This window comes from Leptonychotes weddellii, chromosome 12 (assembly GCF_054177405.1).
Source record: "Leptonychotes weddellii isolate Sample4059 chromosome 12, ASM5417740v2, whole genome shotgun sequence".
NCBI classification, from domain to species: domain Eukaryota; kingdom Metazoa; phylum Chordata; class Mammalia; order Carnivora; family Phocidae; genus Leptonychotes; species Leptonychotes weddellii.
Window position 1 is genome coordinate 77,847,833 of NC_138380.1, and position 23,482 is coordinate 77,871,314.

Sequence of the window (23,482 nt, forward strand, 5' to 3'; positions counted from 1 at the left end):
GTGATTATGGTCAGTCTTTGGCTGACTTATATTTGCTAGCTTTATAGCAAAAGCAAAGGCCATGTCATATTTTAGTATTTTTAAGTTTTCTATGCTAGCACCTTACAAAGGATGTGGAAAACGGAAGGAAAAAAAAAACAATAACAAGGCTTTGTATTATCACATGGTCTTCCATCACAACCTGACAATCACACCTTTTAGCCCAGCTTTGGTTCACTTACCGACCACTCTCACTTAGAACTAATGACAGGCAAGCACCCTTGCTAAGGGTCATACCAAGTGACAGGCTCAATCAATCAGTCTTTGGGTTAGGTCTTGGTTGCCATCAAACTGGCTGGTCTTTCGACTTAAGGATTCTCGGGACCTCAGAAAAAACACCAGAACGTTCTTGGGAAGGGAGTGACAGAAACACTTTATTAAAGAATGGACTAGTTACTGACAATTAATTTTTCAAAGTCTAAAATTCCACCGAATTAGACTCCTGCTTTACAGACAAGGCTGCCACCATGCCACAAGAAAGTTGTAAAAGCACTCTTCTAAACCTCGGGAAAGGATTTATTTACGTAAAACATTTTAGAGCAGACATGAAGATGTTTTTCAAAAAATAGAAAACTTAAGGACTCTGATCATTTTTACACGCATGTTATCTGAAAAGCCAGCTGCTGGGTGGATTATCTCCTGCTACGTCAATAATTGTTAGCCTACAAGACATGGAAACTATAATAGATGACTAGGCAATAGTTTCTATTTGGTTGGGTATAAGTATTTTTTTTTTAAAGATTTATTTATTTATTTGAGAGAGCGAGAATGAGAGAGAGAGAGAGAGCCAGAGGGAGAAGCAGGCTCCTCGCTGAGCAGGGAGCCCGATGCGAGACTCGATCCCGGGACTCCAGGATCATGACCTGAACCGAAGGCAGTCGCTTAACCAACTGAGCCACCCAGGCGCCCGTGGGTATAAGTATTTTTGCCTTGAAATTCTAATCAAATAGTGCCTGTCACACCTTAGAAGCACCATGGCAGTGAAATAGTCACAAGTGCCAGAGGAAATAACAGAAAATAGATCTCTTATTTCCCCCACATACTCGATTTACTAGCTTGAAACAGTCAAAATACATGCACCATATAAAATTCTATTTCTCGGAGCTATATTTTACTTCCTTAGCAACGTTTACTTTTGATGAAGGACTCCATAATGATCCTTTTTAAAGAAAAGGTACCTTTAAATTATAAGGGGCTTCAAGCCCTTACCTGGATATTAAAGCTGTGCAGATAAAAGACAAAGTCATCAATAAACAACACAGAGATCACTTTAAAAACAAGCAGCACGTTAAAAGTAAGAGGAATTTTTTAAAAACCCATCTATTACGGACATTTCAAGGGACACTTTATAAAGCATAGAGACAGCTGGAAGCAGCCGCTCCATTTCAGGAGGGCCGTTTGACACTGGATGAAATGGGGGACCCCTGGCTGGCGAGCAGCGGGAACTTTGCAGCGGGCAGGCGACGGCGCGGGGCGGCCGGGGACCGGGGCGCGTCAATCTGTCACCAGCCCGTCCGCAGAGCCCGGCGCCAGCCCCAACGCCACCCGGCTACCCTTCAGCGGGGAACCGGGAGCAGGACAAAGGTCTGGAATCCGAGCACAGGGTTAGGGAAACAAGACGCGCGGATCCACTAAACGTGTCAGCGGCAAGGACGAGGAGTGAGCGGGGAAAGACGCCAACCCCCAATTCTCAGGCGTTTCCCGCAAGAACCGGCTCATTACCAGGAGATGAGTGAGGGGGGTGTGTGCTGTGTGGCGAATAAATCCCAACTCGCGACTCGATCCTCACTAACTTTGTTCTCTGTCCCTCCACAGAGCGCAATGTGGAGGGAAGGGCTCTGTTGGCTCTCGTTTAAATGGCCCCTTGGAAGAAGGAAAGGGATAAAAAGCTGCGCTCGCGGGCGCACCGGGCCGGGCGGCGAGCGCAGAGCTGCTGTGGTACCTACCATGGTATTCTTGTCCCGGTACGTAGTAGGTGGGGTTGCCTGCAATGTGCAGGGAAATGAGCACCTCGCCCTGCTCCCCATCCCCTTCCAGCTCCCCGTGGTGGGTGCACAGGAAAAAGAAGGGCGAGAAGCGGGGGTAATAGCCCACCGCCGCGCGCGCCCTCAGCGTCGCCCCCAGCAACAGCGCCAGGAAGAAAGTCCGCGGGGCCCAGCAACTGCGCTCCATGCCGCCGCCGCCGCCGCGCGCCCCGAGCGCCGCTCGCTCATTCAGTTTGGGAGGCGCCGGGACGGAGGAGCCACGCGGAGCGAAGGCGAGAAGGCGGCGGACGGGGGCAGAGCGGGCTCCGCAGCGGAGCCCCGCCGGCAAGTTCCGGGGAGACCGCGGCTCGCAAAGTTTCTTTGGGCCGCGGGAGAGCGGGACCTGGACTGCGGGCGCCGAGAGCGCGTCGTCCGCCGCCTCCGTGCGCCGCCGCCGCTGCCGCCTCTACGCGACGCCCCTCGGCCAGGCCTGGGAAAGCGCCCGCCCCCCTCCACACCTTCTTAAAGCCCCGGGCGCCGAGTCCCCCCCGCCGCAGCCACACGTGTCCCGGCCGCTCCCCCCGCCCCCGCGCGCCGCCTCGCGCGCGCCCGCCCGGCCCCCGCCCTCTCAGGCTCGCTCGCCCGCACCTCGGGCGGCGCGGGGCGCACGCCTCCCGGGGCCCTGGCCCCGCGGCGCAGTTCCCACCCGGAAGGGCCGCCGAGGGGCGCGAGCCGGAGGAGGGGGTGGGTCTGGGGGTTGCTGTCGGGGGCCACGGGGTCCGCCAACCTACAGCAGGGGACGGAGAAACCTCGGAGAGAGAGAACCTCCCGCCCAGCTGTCTGGGAGAGCACAAGGGGAAGACCATCCCCTTTGGCCCTCAGATTTCCCTCTTTTTCCTGAGAGGAGGCGCGGGGGGAAGGAGAGGGGTGGTGGGGCCGGCGCTAGCGCCGGCTTCTTTGTCTGCGCCGCCCGCGCCCCGCGCCCCTCGGGGCTCGCCCGCCTCGGAGCCCGGGCGGCCTGCACTTGTTCTGGGGATCCGCCCGCGGCCCCGAACCGCGAGGGGCCCCTGCGCTCCCTTCCCATCCAGGCCTCGCGTCCCTCCCGCTGCCCCCCGCCCGGCTCCTCGCCGCAGCGACAGAGCCTCATCTGTAGCCGGGTTTTAAATGAGATTAAGCGAAAGTGGAATTGGCAGCCTCGAGTGGTGCCTGGAAATGGTGATTTGTGCTGCTCGGGTGTGGGGAATTATATGGCAGGAAGGGCTGGCGGAGCTGAGCCCCGACAGGCGCCCTTCGCTGGACTGTTCTGTTATTCATTGCTGCTGAGTTCTTCGGGCGGAGAAGGTGGTAATTTTTAAAATCCGTGTTTATTTCCTTTAAATGTCAGCTACGACCAATGTCCCTGAAATGGGGGGAGGGGAAAACGTTCTGGGGAGACGCTAGCAGTGGTGACTGAGGCGGGTGGTAATGAGCTGCTGCACATGAGACTGCGGGGAAGTGAAATAAAAAGCACGTTTTTTAACCCAGGACGGCTGGCAGGAGCCCTGCGGCATCCGGAGATGGGGGAGCTAGGTTGCCAGGTTTTCATGCTTCTCCCCACCCACCCTTGGCTTACCACCAAGCCCAGATAAACCCGCACGTACAGAAATGAGTAGATTATAAAACTGGAAAGAATGGTGTCTTTGCCTATTGGGGAGGGGGGGTGCGCGAAAGGCAGGGGCCCAGGGGAGACCTCTGTAGTCATTTAGGTTGCAAAAGGAAGAGATTTTCTTCCTCTTACCCAGACCGAGTTCAGACAGGCAGAAAGGGCCCACTTCTGGCTGCCTTCTGGTTTTCCTTCCTTTGAACAACCCCGAGGGCCCTACTGCTGTACATATTTCATGAAATAATCGTTACCACTGCAGCTATGTGCTGGGTGCAGGCTACATGGGTTCTAGGTAAATTAACACATATAATACTCACACCACCCCCAGAGGCAAAAATTATCCCCATTTCACAAGGGAAGAAACAGTCAGAAATGTTGATTTGCCCAATATCAGTAACAAAGGCTGGATGCAAGACAGCCTGGCTGCTGGCTCTAAAGGGTCTCGCCCAGAACTGTCCTGCAACCATCTACAACCTTAGCTGGAAGGAAAACCATCACCACCACCTGTTCACAGCAGGCAGTGTTGCCCCAAACAGACTTACAAGAAACTCACCCCACAGCTGGCATGACTGTTACCATGTCTTCCTGTCCAGTTATGTGAATATAACCTAACACCAAATTAATCACTTCTAGAAAGAATCCAAAACTATTGCACATTTTTAGCTAACATTTTTAAATGTTCACTGTGTGCCAAAGCGCTGTCCTAAACACTTCATAGATTAAACTCTTCTAATCCTCATAACAACTTTATGGGGAAAAGTACTATTAATAGCTTCATTGTACATATTATGAAAATGGAGCACTGAGAGGTCAAGTAACTTGTCCAAGGTCACACAGCTGATAAGTGAGAGTGCCATGACTTAAACAGTCCGATTCCAGAGTCCCAGCACTTAACCACTGCAAACCACTTCTAAGGAATGCATGTTGGTGTTGTTAGAGGGATGGGAAAAGAACTATTCTTTACTAATATCGGATTACTTCATTTAATCCTTACATTACCCTGTGAAGTAGATATAATTATCCTCACTTTTTAGAAAAGAAAGTTGAGATTCATAGAAGTTAAGTGATTTGTCAAGGGCACTCAGTAAGAAGAGGAGTCTGGGATCACACCTGGCCATGCTTGCTCCCAAGATTGCTGCTTTAAAGCAATTATCTTTAGGGGCAGCTGGGTGGCTCAGGCAGTTGAGCACCCAACTCTTGGTTTTGGCTGAGGTCATGACCTGATGGGTTGTGAGATGGAGACCCAAGTCGGGCTCTGGGCTCAGCGAGGAGTCTGCTTGAGATTCCCTCTCTCTGCCCCTTACCCCACTCACACACACGCTCTCTCTCTCTCAAATAAATAAATAAAATGTTTTTTAAAAATTGTCTTTAGTAAAAGCACTGATAATTGGTCCAGGACATAACTGGCATTTAATTCCCAGAAGGTTACCAATTCCCAGAGGTCCCCCTCTTTCTGTTCTATAAGAAGTACTCTCTTGTATGTCTCTTACCATGGCTTTTTTAGCATTCAATTTATGTAACCAAGTTTATTTTCCAATCTTCCCCCTTTTTTTGTGCTTTAACTTTTTACAACATTACCTTGCTATGTACATTTTGGTGACTTCTATACTCTTAACTACGCAGGCTCAAATCTCTGACTTCAGCCCTATGGTTGTTCATTAACAAGCACAGAGACTGTTCAAATAATGCCCTGAGTGGTGTTGAGTTGCTTAAGAAAGGGGTAGATGCTGGTACACCCCACTTAGCAGTCCTTTGGACAAGCATGAGTACTTGCGCTCTTATAGTAACAGAGGTCCAAGTTCACACACCTCTGATACTTTCATGGTTAAACCCAGTTCAACTAGCTATTATTAATACATTTTAATAATCTTAAAAATAAATCAGGAAAATACATGACATCTATATAGAATCACCTTGAACATCAGGAATTAACATCTTCCTAGTAGAGCACTTTACTGAAATCCCACAACAGGAGGCAAAGTGGGTTACAATTCAAAATTTCCAGTTTCCCAGCTCCTGTGTTAAGCCTTAGATCTTACTTTTATTTAGTGAATCATAATAAACATCTTCAAGAATATTTGGTCCAGAAAATCTACAAGCCTTCAAACTAAATAGAAAAATAGAGAAATGCTTTTCAAGAAAAACTGGCTTTCATCAAAAAAAAATCTGCAAAAAATAAAAAGTGGTGTCGGGGTGAAAAATGAGTAAATCTGCAGGAAAGGGAGTTTAAAATGGGGCAAGATTCTTTTTTAATTAAAACTGCTCTGAAGTGGTAATTAGTCTACCAAAAAAATTACACTTAGGCATTCTTAGACTATGAAACTTTTCTTGCTGATAAGTAGAAATCATTGCCCAGTATTGAATGTGAATAACATAACACAGTGGGAAATATATGTATATACATATAAAATCAGATCCACAACTTTCAAATCATTGGGAGATGATGAATCCAGATAAAATACAAAACAGACATTGAATTACATTTAAAAGTTGCAAGAGTTCACTCACTGTCTGCCTTTTACTGATCTTTTGAGCCCAAGTAGCAAATGTTTTGATATGTGTGAGAAAGGAAATCTCTACTCTTATTTACTATGGAAAAGTCAAGCAGAAAGTATATAAAATTTTATATATATATGCATTTATATTTGTATATATATATTTAATTTATATATATTTATATATTTATTTATATATATATTGATTCCAGGTTGTTCAGTTTCTCCATATGGATAGATACATACATATATGGATATATGGAGAAACTGAACAACCTGGAATCAGTCAACTCTTTAAGCTTTAAAATAGTAATAAAGGGCCAAATAAGAGGAAACCCTTCCTTACGTAGAAGTAAACTTCTCAAACCTATTACTTGTAAGACATGGTACAATCAGAAGAAGTTGAGACTCTTTAGCAAAAGAAGGGAGTCTTCAGGGAATGAAACTGCACTGGGAAAGGACTGGCTCTGACATTCATGTCCTGCCAGAACATGTTACTGCACCCCAAATTTAAATATGAAGATGAGATAAACCATGGGTCAATAAAAGGTCATTATATCATAAAATTTCCCAATTTTATGGGAAAAAGATCCCAATTCCTCAACACTAAAAATCCTTCTTTTTTAAGCTTCTCCACTTCCAGGGACTTGTACATTCTGTTTCCTCTCTCTGGGATGTCCTTCCCAATCCTTGTGCCCTAAGTGCACACCCTCAGCCTTCCCTCCTCCACCTCACTCCTCACTTGGATGCTGTCAATTCATCCTCCACATCTCCATTTACACGTTTTTGCCTGAGAAGACCTTTCCTGACCCTGCCCCCCCATCCTAAATCAGGTTCTCTAGAGCTGCACTGTCCATTATGGTAGGCCCTAGACTTCATGTGTCTATTCAAATTGAAATTAAACAAAATTCAAAATTAAGTTTTTCAGATACACTAGGCACATTTCAAGTATTCAATAACTACATGTGGCTAGTATTTACTATATTGGACAGAGCAGACTTAGATTATGATGGTTAATTTATGTGTCAACTTGACTTGACCAAGGGATGCCTGGTAAAACATTATTTCTGTTAGAGTGTTACCAGAAGAGATTAGCATTTCAGTTGGTAAACTGAGCAAAGCATATGGCCCTCCCTAATATTGGTGGGCATCACCCAATCCATTGAGGGCCCTAATAGAAAAAAAAAATAAAGGAATGGAGAACTCACTCTCTCTTCCTGCTTGAGCTGCCACATCTATCTTTCCCTGCCTTGAAACATCTGTGCCCCTGGTTCTTAAGTTTTGGGACTCATATCAGGACTTACACTATTAGGTCTTCAGACTTAGAATGAATTATACCATGGATTTTCTCCTAGTTCTCCATCTTGCAGATGATAGACTGTGGGACTTCTCTGCTTTTATAACCACATGAGCCAATTCCTCTTATATATATCCAGGTAGGTAGGTAGGTAGGTAAATAGATAGATATCCTAATGGTTCTGTTTCTCTGGAGAACACTGTCTAATCTATAGACTGTTTCCATCATCACAGAGTTCTATTGTTTAGCACTGCCCTACACTGAAAGGATGAATGAATGTTCAAACACTAACACATTCGTTCAATCATTCAGTCAATACATATCAAGCACTTTCTATGTGCCAAAATGCTAGATGCAGTAGACACAGCAGTGAATAAAGCCAATACAGTAACTGCCCTCATGGAGTTAACAGTCTAGTGTTGGGAATCGAACAGTAAACAAGAACAAAAAACAACATAATTCCTGACACTGGTAAACGGTATGAAGAAATAAAACAGGATGATGTGGAAGCGAGTATCGAGGGCAGGCAGGTTCCTTTAGATTGAAGAGGCAGGGAAAACTTCTCTGAAAAGTGAAATTGGAGCTGAAACTTCTTGAGTATGGAAGGGCCCACCATGTGAACATGTAGGGGAAAACAGTCCAACAAGTCCAACCATACAACTAGTATGAAGTCCCTAAAGCAGGACCATGCTTGGGATGTTCAAGGCTCAGGAAGGGCAGCACGACAAGGGAAGAGCAATATGGGATGAGGCCAGAGAAGCAGGCAGGGGCCAGATCACATCAATGTGATGGGGAAGATTTAGGTCAAGGAGTGACATGATCCGAAGGAATTAATTAATTAATTTTTAAATGCCAAAAACTTTTTGAGAAAAAAATAATCTACTACGTTTCCCCCAGGGTTTAAATAAATGTCCAGCATAATATTTTAACATCATTGTCTCTAGTACACTTTCTGTTACAGCATCGCAAAGTACATTCTTCATTCACTCATCTACTCGGCAAATATTAATTGAACAACTATTACGTACAGAGCCCTGTGTTAGATCCTGGGAAAACTGGTGAACGAGGCAGATGCAATTCCTGCTCCATAAAGTTTACATTTCAGGGGGAGAGATAGGTATCGACATTGATTACTACAGTCAATGAGGGACTTAGAAAAGTGAGGCTTTAAAGAGGAATAAAGGATGAGAAGGGAAATAGAACAGTGGAGATTTACCTGAGCAATGAGCTGTTGGTTTGGTAAAAAGGACTGAGGAGAAGGAGGAAAAATATATTTTGGGCCAAAGCACCTATGTGTAAAGAAGGAGCTGATGGGGAAAGCAAAGTGGTGGATCCCAGGCCTGAAAGAATGTCAGTGCTGAGGGAGTAAAGAGCATCAAGGGAGATTGGCCCTGATGAGCTGTGAGCACAGTAGTGGACAGACTGGGCAGGGCCTTTTCAGCCCCAGCAAGTATGGTGGTCTTCTTGCTGAAAGCAGTGGGGAGCCACAGAAGGGATAGTAAGCAGGGACATATCCTGAGGTCATAGTCATACATTTGGAGGGTCATCTTGGTTACAGCAGATTGGAGAGCATGAAGGTAGATGCAGGGAGAGGACTCAGAAGTGGTACACGTAGCTCAGGTGAGAGATGATGGTCTGGGAGTAGGAGGGAGAAGGGCGGAATTGAGAATATTTAAAAGACCCACAGCTCTCGGTGATACACTGAATCACTGGACACAGGGCTAAGGTGAGAGAGAGAAGATGGTGCCGAATTTTCAGGCTTTTTGCAACTTAGTGACTGTTGCTGTTTAGATAAATGATTTTTTAAATACTTTTTATTAAGTAAACCTATTAATGAAGTATCAATATGTACAAAAAAGTGAACAAATCATGAGTATAGAGCTCAATGCATTTTCACAAACGGAAGACCCCATGTGAGCAGCATCTGGAGAACGTTAGGCAGAAGTGCCTGTGACCCACTGGAGCCATCACTCTTCCCCAAGACATGGAAGGGATTTTAAGCAGGGACATAATATGTCTTCAAGATGGTTAATTTTGCCTGCTTTTAAATGTTATATAAACAGAGTCATGTAATATATATATATATGATCTTATACTTGGCATCTTTGACTCAACATTGTAAGAATCATCCATGTTGTTGCATGTAGCAATAGTTGGTTCATTCTTATTACTATATAGTATATGGTGGGGGATCACTATTTCTCTATTGTTAATAGAAATTTTGACTATTTTCAGTTTGGGGCAACTATGAAAATGTCATTAAAAATTACTCTTGTGCATGTCTTTTGGTGAATATATGCATACATTTCAATGAGGAGAGAGAGAATTGGATCATGGTGGAACCTCTTTCAATGCACGGCCAAACTAGTGTGATATAAAGACAAATCTATAGATGTAAAAAATGAAGTGAAAGCAAGAATCAAGAGATAAGCCAGTAGGTACTCAACCCACTCGGGACTCTGACATCTCCCACTTCAACAAACCTCGAACTGCCATTTTGATGGCTACGTGGGATGTGGGAACAGGAGATAAAGCTTCGTCTGCCATAGGTGGGAAGAATGATAGGATAGTCTTACTCAAAGTGGGGTTTGCAGGTGGGTCTGTAAATTATCTGTTGCCAGTCCATGTTGAGATATGTACAGCAATTAAGTGTTTAGAAACATTTACAGTAATTTTATAGTTCAGTGACATCCAAGGGGCATTCTATTTTTCTAGTAACTAATTTTGGTCGTATTTTATAAAAATATCTGTTGGTGACATATCAGGGATGTTTCTAAAGCACTGTGATAGGAAACTCATGCATAAAACTATGATCCTCAAATAGCTAGACCCTCAAGAGAAAGGTGAACTAGAAAAATTTTCTCATTTGTCTCAATCTTGGCATGGAGTAATGTTGGCAGGGAAATGCTCTCACCAAAATTTGAAACCACAGTCTGGCTCTCAAAACTATGTGGCCCAAATTCTTACTTCTGTTATATTTGAAAACCCTCAAGCCAAGAATTAATTTTAAAGTGGTCCTGGGTTAAAAGTGCTCCCAGGCCCCTAGAAGAAACAAATTCAAATGGTCTCTTTGAAGGAAGAAAACCTCCTTTAAGTCAGGCTTCAAAGAATTACAACAGATAACGATGCACTGAACATATGTTTGCAATCATAAGTCACTTATACTGCGAGAAGGCAGAACCCAGTGAGTCAACAGAAACAGTAGCTAACCAGAATTGGACCCACAAAGACTTCAGATACTGGAATTATCAGCTATAGAATACAAGATGTATTTGTTTAATAAATGTAGAAAAATAAAATGTTCCAAAAATATAAGAATAAGGGACTATCAAGAATGACCAGGCATTCTCAAAGTAAAAAACCTGATACCTAAAATTTAGAACTCAAAAGACAGACATATCTGCTTCTGGCAGTCTGGAATATTAGACATTCTGGGAGGCCTTTTCCCTATAAAACAGCTAGATCCAGCATTAAACATAATTTTCTTGTGTTGGGCTTATAGGAAATAAAGGAAATCACTAAGAGACCAGGAAATTTTAAAAAGGAACCAACCATGAGGGGAAAGAGGAACCACGTGAGTGAGCACATATGAATGTGGGTTCCCAATTATATAGAAGCTTAATGTACAGCAGTTGGCACTGCAGATCAAAAGAGGAAAAAAACGAACTTTTCAACAAATGTGCGGAGACCATTGTTTATCTATATGGAAAATAATAAAATTGAAACTCCACTTCCCTACCTAGAACCACAGCCTTAAGTATAGAACCTTTCACTTGTATAACCGTCTTCCAAGGCCATGGGGAGGGGGGAGAGCAGCGACTAGAAATGGGTTCACATAGTCATTTATTATTGTACAATTTGAAAAGATATTTTGGCCACATGGTTAAGGTCTCCATTCCGTTCTATTCTAACTACGTCTCCACATTTCTCCTCGTGTAGATTGTCATTGCAGGGGCTGTGAGCACTGTTTTGGATACAGCTGAAGGGAAGTCGCTTTAGAGATTTGAGTTTTGCTGGGTATTTTTATGTGGTTTGAAGTCACTCTTTATGCACTTAAGTTTACTGCTAGCCACTGTCCCAGTAAAGAATGACTTCCAGAAACACTTCTACTGTCTACCATGTGGACCTAATTGGAGTCAGGATACGTAGGTACAGTTCAGAAGTCATGTTGCAGACTGTCCTACGGCCCCCGGCTCCAGATATATGTGACGAGTGGAAGGGTAACATGGTGTGAAATGTACAGAGCCAAAAGTTAGCATGTGGAAAATTCTCCCAATCACCAGATATTTCAAAATGTCAGAAATGCATGAATTAATGCCATATCTACAATTATAATTATTTTTTGACAGGATCACTTGAAACATAATTTAACTTAACCAGAATACCTATATTTGAAGGGCACAAGTCTGTGGTATCACTACAGAGAACAAACGTATCTGTCAGTGAAATCTCGAATTTCATGATTCCCAGTCTGTGGAATCACATATTTAGTGTGTCCGAGGTAGATCAATCACACCTTAATAAAGTGGTTTTTTAAAAAACAATGAGCAGAATGATAATAATAATAATAATTAATAAATGTATGTAACAGAAATTTAAAAGTTAAATTGTGGAATCCATACATAACATTTAATTTGGGACTGCAGAGTGTTCAGGAGGAGCACACTAACTAACTTCAATCTTTATTGATAAGAGTTTAAACATCATGTTCGGGACATGTGGGTGTGCAGGGCTTACAGTGAAGAAGGGCGATCACTGACGGGGCAGGAGCGGCAGATGAAATCAGCCTGGGCACCACTTGCCAAGCCCGCACAGGACAATAGGAGAATGGAACGTTATGGACCAATCTCAACCACTCATGCACAAATCACAAAGATGTACAAATTCTAAGCAAACTACTAGTAAATAGAACTCAGCAAAATATAAAAAAGATAATACAGGATGACAAAGTTGGGTTCACTCTATGACTAAAAGAACACTTTAACATTAGAAAAGCTCTTCATTATATTAACAATTAAAGAAGAAAAATTATAGAATCATTTCAAAAGATATAGGAACTTTGGCAGCTGTTTATGAGAAGCAAAATGAAAACTGAAAGGAACTACCTTGGGGTGCCTGGATGGCACAGTCGGTTAAGCGTCTGCCTTCGGCTCAGGTCACGATTCCAAAGTCCTGGGATCGAGCCCCACATTGGGCTCCCTGCTCTGCAGGGAGCCTGCTTCTCCCTCTGCCTGCTGCTCCCCCTGCTTGTGCTCTCTCTCTCTGTGTCAAATAAATAAATCTTTAAAAAAGGAAAAAGAAAGGAACTACTTTAATCTGATGAAGGATAGTTACAAAAATTTCTACAGAAACATTATTCATATTGGTGAAACATTAAAAGCATTCCATTCAAGATCAAGAATTAACAGATGCCCTCCACCACCATTTTTATTTAACACGATATGAAAGGTCCTGGTCAGTGAAATAAGACCAGAAAAAAAGGAAATAAATATATAAGGATTGGAAAGGAACAAACTGAATTCTTAGCTGGCAGTTAATTTCTTTCAGCATATTGAAGACAGTACATTGTTTCTTGGCTTTCATTGTTACCACTGAGAAGTCAACTATCACCTTAACTGCTGCTTATTTGAAGGTAATCTGTATTTTTCCCCTTACTCTTTTAAGACTTTTGCTTTATCTTTGATGTTCTTCAGTTTAACTATAATACTTTTTTTTCTGCATAAAAGTTTCACTTTTGTAACTCACCTATTCATTCTAATAGTTTGTATATTTCACAATTGCTTTGACTACCTACATGGAAAACAGGGAAAAATATAAAATGATACTACTCAGAGAAGCACAACAACACAAGAACAAAATAGGCTCTGTAGGAATAAGTTAAAACAAAATGTGAAATTATATATGGCTAAAATTATAAAATAATCTTCCCAAGTTACAACCTCTAGGAAGGGGTAGAACCATAATTCAAACCTAGACAGAATGTCCCTTAGCGTCTAACCACTACACTATCTTGCCTTGCGCCACAGAGAAGAAAACAACAATGTCTCATACCAGATGAAAATATTGCAATGAAAATTAAAACAAGATTCCCTTTCATACTTACTAGATTGCAAAAGCTTAAAGTCTGACAATAGCAAGTATTGGTGAGGCTATAAATTACAAGAACTCTTACACATTGTTGCTGGAATATAAATTGTTGCAACCATCTGGAAAGCAGTATTTCAATATTTGGCAAAGTTGATGCAATATAGTAATTTTGCTTCTAGCTATACACCATAGAGACATGCCCAGTGGGTGCAGAAGGAGATAAGTACAAGAATGTTCATGGCAATATTGCTATTAATAGCAAATACAAAAATGAAAGCCACCTTTAATAGAAAAATAAATAAATGATCTGGTTGTACAATGGAGCAAAGTTTCTTGCTGTTTAAACAGTTTCACTGAGGTTTAATTTAAATACCATAAATTTCATCCATTTTATCATATATTAGTGATTTTTTTTTAAAGATTTTATTTATTTATTTGAGAGAGAGAGCACATGAGAGGGGGGAGGGTCAGAGGGAGAAGCAGACTCCCTGCTGAGCAGGGAGCCCGATGCAGGACTTGATCCCGGGACTCCAGGATCATGACCTGAGCCGAAGGCAGTTGCTTAACCAACTGAGCCACCCAGGCGCCCCTATATTAGTGATTTTTAGTAAATCATTTAGAGTTGTACAACATCATCACAATCCAATGTTAGAACATTTCCATTACCCTAAGAAAGATCCCTGGTGCCCATCTGCAGCTAATCCTATCTTCCTCAGCCCCAGCTCCAAGCAGCCACTAATTTACTATGTATCCATACGTAGATAAATATAGATATATTTATACTTGTCTTTTCTGGTCATTTAATATAAATGACATCTTAAAATTTGGTCTCTTGTATCTGGCTTCTTTCACTTAGTATAATGGTTTTGAAATTCACCCATGTTGTAGCATGTATCAATAGTTCTTTTTAATCGTTAAAGTATTGTTGTAATGTATGGATTCACTTTTTTGGCTATTATTAATAATGCTCCTTAAACATTCCCATATAAGTCTTTGTATGGATGTGCATTTTCATTTCTTTTGGGTAGATGCCCAGGTGTGGAATTGCTCGAGAGCAAAGATTCTAACCTTGTTTGTGCCCAGGACTTCTTTAACAGTCTGATGAGAACTATGAGCCTCTTCTCAAGGATAATGTTTAAAACTTTTTTTGATGCCTTTAAATAAAATATATAGGAATACAAAGAAACAAACTGTATTGAAATATGGTTATTATCAGCATACTAAGAATGTTATATTTTTATATATATTAAATATAATTTATATATAAATATATATTGTATATATATATGTTTTATAAATGTTATATAACTCAAAATGTTATATATGTGTTTTTATTAACTCATTAGGGTAGCAAGATAAACAACTATCAATGTCAAAGTAATTAATGAACTTGATCTGTATTTCAAGATCTCTGTATTAACCATAATGTGATATGGAAATATCTATGATTCCTATTGGTGATAAAATCACATATTACTATGGTTGGTTGCCTATTTTATAATTAAAGGAAATGTTAAATTTCAGTTAAAGTTTAGTAAAAATTCTGTTTCATAGATTTCCCCCACCCTCTGGCTGGGTTCTCAATCTATTAAGAGCTTGAAATATAATATTATACTGCAGTGAAAATGAATGAAGGAAAGCTACTCATTTCAACATGAATGAATGTCACAAACATAAGGCTTAACTTAAAAAGCAAGTTGCAGGAGAAAACATACAGTATTACACCACTTATGTAAAGCTTATTTACCTCCTAAATAATACTATTTGTTGTTCAGGCATTCATACATATATGGTAAAGTATGAAGCAATGTATGGTAATGATAAACAACAAATTCAGAATGCTAATTACCTCTAGGAGGGAGGGAGACGGGTTTGTCCAAGAAGAGCGGAAGGGAGCTTCAACTTTATTTGTAATGATACGTTTCTTAGGCTAATAAGTACACAGGTGTTGGTTATATTATTTTATATTTTATTTCATATGTGTTTCTTTTTCTTTTTTTTTTTTTTTAAGTAGACTTCATGCCCAATGTGAAGCCCAATGCAGGGCTTGAACTCACAACCCCGAGATCAAGACCTGAGCTGAGATCAAGAGTCAGACGCTTAACCGACTGAGCCGCCCAGGTATCCCTCCTATGCTTAATTTGTGTTTCTAATGTATTCCCATATGTATGAAATATTTCATAAAACATTTTTAAAAGGATGAATTAACCCCTTTGAAAACATGTAATTAAAGAAACATTATAGCCTCTACTTAAATATCAATTATAATATTAAATAATTCATGCCCAAAATATGACCAAAATACTTAAAATGCTTATACTCAAATTTGTGAAAGTAAAAAAGGGGAAGCAAAAATATAATAATGTCTTTTCTCATCTATCATTACCAGTTGAGAATTTGTCTAATTTTTGAAACTAGCTTGAAAATTTTAGAGATGTTTAATATTCATTCTCTTCATATTTTCTTTTACTTTTCAATTATTTGAGCTCTCTGGACTTTCCCCAGACATCTTTTCCAGATAACTTTTAAATTTCAGTACACTATTATTTGTAGATTGGAGTTGACAGAATCTTTTGGTTATAAGGAATGGAGACTCCCAAGTCAAATCAGTTAAATCCAAAAAACCTATTCATTGGTTAAGATAATAGAAATGTTCAAGGGGCACCTGGGTGGCTCAGTTGGTTAAGCGTCTGCCTTCGGCTCAGGTCATGATCCCAGGGTCCTGGGATCGAGTCCCACATCGGGCTACTTGCTCAGCAGGGAGCCTGCTTCTCCTTCTGCCATTCCCTCCGCTTGTGCTCTCGGGCTTTAATACGTAAAATCTTTAAAAAACAACAACAACAATAAAAAAGATAACTGAAATGTTCAAGGGAAGTTCTACCTTCAGGCATAGCCTAAATAATGCAGCCAGAACTCCACTCACTCTCTCTCCAGTTCTCAGTTCTGTTTTCTCCTGCAGTGGTATCACTCTCAGGCAGGCCCTCTCAACATGGTAGCCCTTGGCAAGTCCAGGCACACTTTATCATTACAGGACTGAGTCTCATTGCATTGGCTTAGAGTTGTGTGCCAATCCCCGAACAGTCACTGTGATGAAAATGCTTATTGGTTCGGTCACAAGCATGTTTCCTAGAGCCTAGGGTGACTGAGTGTAGGCCCACCAAAACCACATGGACTTTGAGGGAGGAGGGGGTGGGTCCCCGAAAGAAAATGTATTCAAAGATCAGAAAGGACATGCTAAACAGGACAAACAACAAATGACCACTGCATCATCTGAGGATTGAAATGTCCTTCCATTGTCCAGCAGTGGAGGTTCATTCCGGTGTCATGTTGTTCTCTAGGAACTGCAGGATGTCTGATACGTCTGCATGGATTCTTCCGCTTAATGATGTGTGCTGATCAGGGCTGGTTTTCAGAATTAGCATTCATGGCAAGAGAAATTTTAACTTGATCAAGAAAAGTCTGGACCATTGTAAAAGAGAGGCCAGGGCTCCCATGTTCTGTAAAATTTAATAATATTAATGGTGTTTCTTATTTGGACCATCCGTTTGCTACTTCCATGATAAAGTCCTACATGAATACTATATAATTCCGTAAATCTTTCCAGTAAAGTTAAATAAAAAAGAAGCATTTGTTTAATAGTATTGGATTCAATGCTGTATACTGACGTAATGGGAAAATTATTCAGGAACATTTCATTCTCAAGAAAATACTGCCCATATTGTCAATGCCTCAACATACCTGGGCTTATAAAAAACTATAACCCGTACTTTCTGAGCACATGAGCTTGTTGGCAACAACAAAAAAAATTTATCTTGGAATTCAACAGCTATTAGCAGTGCTCAGAAAGTTTTCTGTAACAGAAAAGGATACAGTTGCAGATGATATTTACCCATTCTTCACACAATAGTCAAGGAAATTTCCTGAGAAGTTCCTCTATTTATGAACATTCTTCCTATTGAAATAGGTAGCCAGAATTTTTTTTAAGATTTATTTATTTTTAGGGGGGGAGGGGCAGAGGGAGAGAATCTTTCAAGCCGACTCTCCACTGATCATGGAGCCCAACTCGGGGCTTGATCTCACAACCCATGAAATCATGACCTGAACTAAAACCAAGAGTCAGGCACTTAACCGACTGAGACGCCCAGGCGCCCCAGTAACCAGAATTTTGCTTATAAGGGACCAAACTGGGAGAGATTAATAAATAGTGCTTCATTAAATATTTACCTACTGTATGCCAGGCACTCATGCTAAGCCCTGGGGATATACGAGTGAAGAGAGAAGCTTATAGTTTAATGGAGGAAACCTACAGACAAGTAATTATAATAATGATGGTCAATACTTTGATGAAATGAGTTAATATGCACTGTGATACTTAGAATAAGGGTCAGCAAGAAAAAGAGTGAAATGGGATGGTAGAGGTACTGGGGAGGCTTTGATGGAGAATAAATGTCTTAGGAGAGACTTGGGTAAGTGTTAAGGATAAATAGGAATTATCCCTGTACAAAGGGTAGGGTGAGAATGGGAAGAGCAACTCAAGCAAAGTCAACAGAGAAATGAGCTATATAAATATAGTGGGTCTGGCAAACTAAAAATAGGCTTCAGTAAAGGAGGTACGTAACTAAAGACAGGCTCTTCCTGGTAAGCCCTGAGAAGGGTACCTACTAAAATATAACTATCAAGTACCCATTGAGATTTTATTCATGTAACTGCAATTAATTTTGTCTTAAAAGCAGTTTAATAGGTTAACATTCTAGGGGGTGGTTTGGGGAGAGGTAGTCATCCACATTTTAGTGTCGATTAATTTAATCAGTTTACTGCTCTAACATTTGGTCTAGATCAGGGGTTGGCAAACTTTACTTGTAAAGCACCAGATGGTAACTATTTTTGGCTTTTCGAACCAGACAGTTCCTGCTGCAACTACTCATCTGTACAGTTGGGTTTTTTTCTTTAGAGAGACAGACAGAGAGAGACAGAGAGAGCGAGGACACACACACACACAGCAGAGGATGAGAGGGAATCCCAAGCAGGCTGCACGCTCAGCGTGGAAACCAACATGGGGCTCGGTCTCACAACCCTGAGATCATGACCTGAGCCGAAACCAAAGCCGCTTAACTGACAGAGCCACCCAGGCGCCCCTACTCGTCTCTACTGTCGTGTCAGGAAAGCAGCCCATAGGAAATACGCGAGCACATGGACGCGGCTATGTCCTAGTAGAACCTGATTCACACACAGGGGCAACTTTGCCAAGGTCTCTACTAAGTGAAAGAGCTGTGGATTAAACCAAGGGCTTTGGATCCCCCAAACAGTGATCCTTCCTAGCCTCGCTAACCCCCACAAAAAACCTTGGACCTTTAATATCTGCCTGGACAGACAGCCCTTGCCTCTCACTTTTCTCTTACACTGCCACCTGCCAGAGGCCATAGGAGATCTTGGTCTGTTTGGAAAATGGTGCTCAAGAGAGAAGGGAAACCTTGCCCCTCTCTTCTCAATGCATCCCCTGCCCTGGGGAGGTGGGAGGCACAAATTCTATACAGAGAAGTGGCTTCTCTTGTCCTAGGGTAAGCGTCCCTTTCAAGTTTTCAGATGTCTTCCCCTCCTCATCGGCCTGGCCGAAGCATGGCACTTAAGTTCTCCTGGAAGGGATTTTGGCTCCGTGCAGTTTACAGAGAACACTGCATTCCGATTCTGAATTTATCTTCCTCCCCCGTAGCCTCCCCCAAATATAGTAAATCATAGTTAGCGTGTAAGCCTAAACATAAAAGCCTATTAAACACATCACATCGCTGAAATATAGCACTATTCCACTGCTAGAAGTTCTGTCATGTTTAGTAAAAGTGTGACTCTTGGACCATGAAACTCACTCTGAAAGGCATAAAAATATTTAAGAAGTAGGAATCCCAAGCCTTTGGGGGAGGGAGAAAAAGAATGAAACCGGCTACCTTTAATAATTTATTTCTCTTGTTCTTTATCCTCTTTTGAATTTGAGAAAATCCTTAAGGGTTAGAAGGGACTTGTGCATGCCAAACAATTTATCTCTATGAATTCCTTTTTTGTGCACTTCACATGTCACAGACACACAATAATGCCACCATTACTTGCCAGTTGCATGAACTTTGATCTCAAACTGGTCATGGGTCAGTTTCAAACAAAGCACCAAATGTGAAATGATAAGCAACTTCCATGCCTATGATATTACGAGATTTTATTTTTCACATAGTGGGCACAATGGCACATTTCTGTCTATTTTTCAGTTAATGACTATAATGTGGATATTGCTAGAAGTCAAGGACAGGTCTAACAATTTCATTAAAGACAGAAACTTGTCAGCATTACACAATCCAGTATAATATATCTTATTTCCTAACAGTTTAATGGACATTTCATTGTTCATTAATATTAGAGGATTTAATAAAAGAAAGGCCATTGACAAAATTTGCCTTATAATTGAAAATCGCACATCTTAGGAGTTATGAAACTGGTCACTGAGTTTTTTAAAGCTTTTATTTAAGTTCCAGTTAGTTAACATACAGTGTAATTAGTTTCAGGGGTGCAGTGTAGTGATTCAACACTTCCATACATCACCCAGTGCTCCTCGCGACAGGTGCACTCCTTAATGCCCATCACCTATTTCACCCATCCCTCCATCCCCCCCTCTGGTGACCATCAGTTTGTTCTCCATAGTTAAGAGTCTGTTTCTTGGGGGGGGTGCCTGGGTGTCTTGGTCCATTAAGCGTCCGTCTGCCTTTGGCTCAGGTCATGATCTCAGGGTCCTGGGATCAAGCCCCAAGTTGGGCTCCCTGTTTAGAGGGGAGCCTGCTTCTCCCTCTGTCCTTTCCCCTGCATGTGCTCTCCCTCTCTCTCAAATAAATAAATAAATAAAATCTTAAAAACAAAACAACAACAAAAAGAGTCTGTTTCTTGGTTTGCCTCCCTCTCTCTTTTTATTTATTTTTTTATTTTTATTTTTTAAAGATTTTATTTATTCATTTGCAAGAGAGACACAGAGAGAACAAGCAGGGGGAGAGGCAGAGGGAGATGGAGAAGCAGATTCCCTGCTGAGCAAGGAGCCCGATGCGGGACTCGATCCCAGGACTCTGGGATCATGACCTGAGCCGAAGGCAGACGCTTAACCATCTGAGCCACCCAGGCGCCCTCCCTCTGTCTTTTTAAAACTGGTCACTGTTAAGACCTGGTTTCACAGAGTTGTTACTGAAGCTCTGGGTATTCATGCACAAAGTTGTAATAATTTTAAAACCTTAACTTAGCCAAATTCTCTATCATTGATATAAGTCATACAGGAAGCATTAAATATCACACATTTTACATTAAAATGTGAGGCAGGGTATTTATAACAAGACCAATGCTGTAGCTTCAATATTAAGATATGGAAATGAATTTGGACCTATAACCAAAAGCGCTCAAGTCCAGCTGGTTGCACTGAGTAACTGAGTGTTACAAATGGTGATGAGAGCATTGAAGTTTCAGAGTATAACCAACTATCTCTAACCGAATGCCCCATTCCTTTTGCTCACCCTCTATGGTCCTGGATTATTCTAGAAGGTTTGTGAGTTTTGTCTTACAAGAACCCACAAACCTAAGAATCCAATAATATAGTTCTGACTCAATTTAATTAAGTGTACTACCTCTAAGTTATATGCTCATTTTTAAGAAATGGTAGTTATGATTATTTCTAAAATATTATAGTACTTTATGAACTATATAGATGATAGTCTGACCAAATTAAAGCCTTTAAAATTATCACCATCATTATTATTTTGCACTAGTAGGTGAAACGTGAGCAGCCAATGTGTGCAACACAGTGACGAGTTTCATAACTGAGTTCTCAGTTATTAGATTCTGTTAATAGCTTTTCTCTTATTAAGTTCTTTTTAATAAGACTCACAAAATTATTTATGACACTGTTCCTCTTTTATGGTTAAATTCCTACTCTAGCTCACCAAACTACTGCCTACAAGATGGGTGGACAACTTTTAAAATTCTTGGAATTTTTCTAGGTAGGCTTTATCTGAAGTGTTTTTGAAATATTGACGGTCACAAAAGTCTCCTTCCATTTTGTAACAGTTTCTAACCATGTAAGGTACACACAACGCAAACCACTAGCAGCTTGCCTTTTCAGTAAAGGTAGAATTCATGTCAAAGGGATTACACAATTTAGAACATTCTGTCTGTTCAGTAGGATTAATTTTACATCTTTAGGGCATGGGAGGTTGAGAAAGCTGGCATAAAAGACTACATTTTATGCTTTTATAATGCACAACTCTCAGGAACCTCACTGAAATACTTTCAGAGTTAAAACATCCCTATGTTTGAGGTTGGCGATCAGATGTGTTATATGTAGTATAAGGATTGAGAATGAGGATTTTCTAACTCTACTTTCATGAAAATCAAGTCTAGCCACCCTGCTTTATTTTGCAGGAGCCTCTCCAGTGGATAAGCCATGGTTCTTCTAAGAGTCATTTAAAGTACCTGAGAGAAGATTTTCTCCCAAAATGGGCATTTCAGAAGCTCCACATGAGGTGAGCTCAGAAATGCTTCCCTGTCAGAAGGCCCGGGGGTGGGGGTAGGGGCAGGCACCCCAAAGGGAGGACGACACACTTCTCTGGGTAAGGGATCCGTGCTCTCTAACCTCAGTGGGAAAGCTGATCCATACCCAGGGGCACAGAGGCTGAGGAGTTACTGCGAGCAACCAGCTTTGCTCGCTGATGCGAAAGCCTAACTTTGTAGGTCAACAAGCAGCACTTTCTGGGCCCTCAGGAATGGGTTTCTACCACAGCCCTTCTGGCTGCCTCTGTTAATCATTGAACTCTCTCTTTCTGAATTTGAGAATGAGTCATGGTTTTAACTCCAGGGCAGCCTGATAAAGGTCCGGCATCAATGGCCTGCCCTAGGATTTCCAGGTCAAAGGAAAAGGAAAAAAGAGGAAAATGACAACTGTCAACTTAAGGGAGGCCTGTGACAAGTGTTTGTGTTGAAAAATAATGTCGACCTCAAGATGACCTTCAGTACAACAGTGCTCCCTGCTCATGGATAACTGAGCCTTGACTAAGATACAACATCTAGAAGGAGCATGCAGCTTCTTTTATCCACCACATTTTGAGTTTTGGTAATATTTGGTATAAATGGCTAATCTCGATTAGGACATCTATTGTCCTGATCTATATATAAAGCAACTGGTTCACTGAGGTTCAAAGTGAACATGTGCGAGTGATTCTCCAAGAGAGAAAATCATACATTAACATACAGAGGTTTTGAAGGCCCTTGTCTAGTGATTGCATCACCAATACTTACTAATGATAAAACTGGATATGATTTTGTTGTCTTTTTCATTTTACAACAGTCATTTTAGGCATCCAACAGTCAGGGTTCTTTAGAGAGCCTGAAGCCAAAATGATGGAGGTGTTTTTTTTTTTTTTCCCCTTTGGCCAAATTAGATATAAACAAAGAAATCTGAACTTAGGGAAGAAGAAAATCAGATTTCAAAGATTCAATAACCAGAATAATGTTCCTAATTATCCTGCCAGATGAAATTTTAAGACCTCAAATGAGAGCAGAATACATCAAATTAGGTCAATGTGGTTTTATGGTCAAATATATTGTTTGACCTAATTACTGAATTTAAAAAATATATACAAGATGAAGTTTAGGAACTGAAGAAGCCCTGAGGTCACATCTTACCATCTACCAGGCAGATCCCATCTACAGCCCCAAATTCCAATGAGCAGTCCATTGCTGCTGAAATTTATTTTCTAAATTGCTTATTATCAAATGATAAACTATTAAATAGGGTCAGGGAAATAAATACAGAGTGTTCAGTAGATGACTCAGCAGTCTAGCTGCCTAATTTTAATAAGTTCCAAGCCACAGATTTCACATTTTCCTAACATTCTATAATTGAGAAAACACTTGCATGCACAAGTAATCATTCTATTTTATCCTC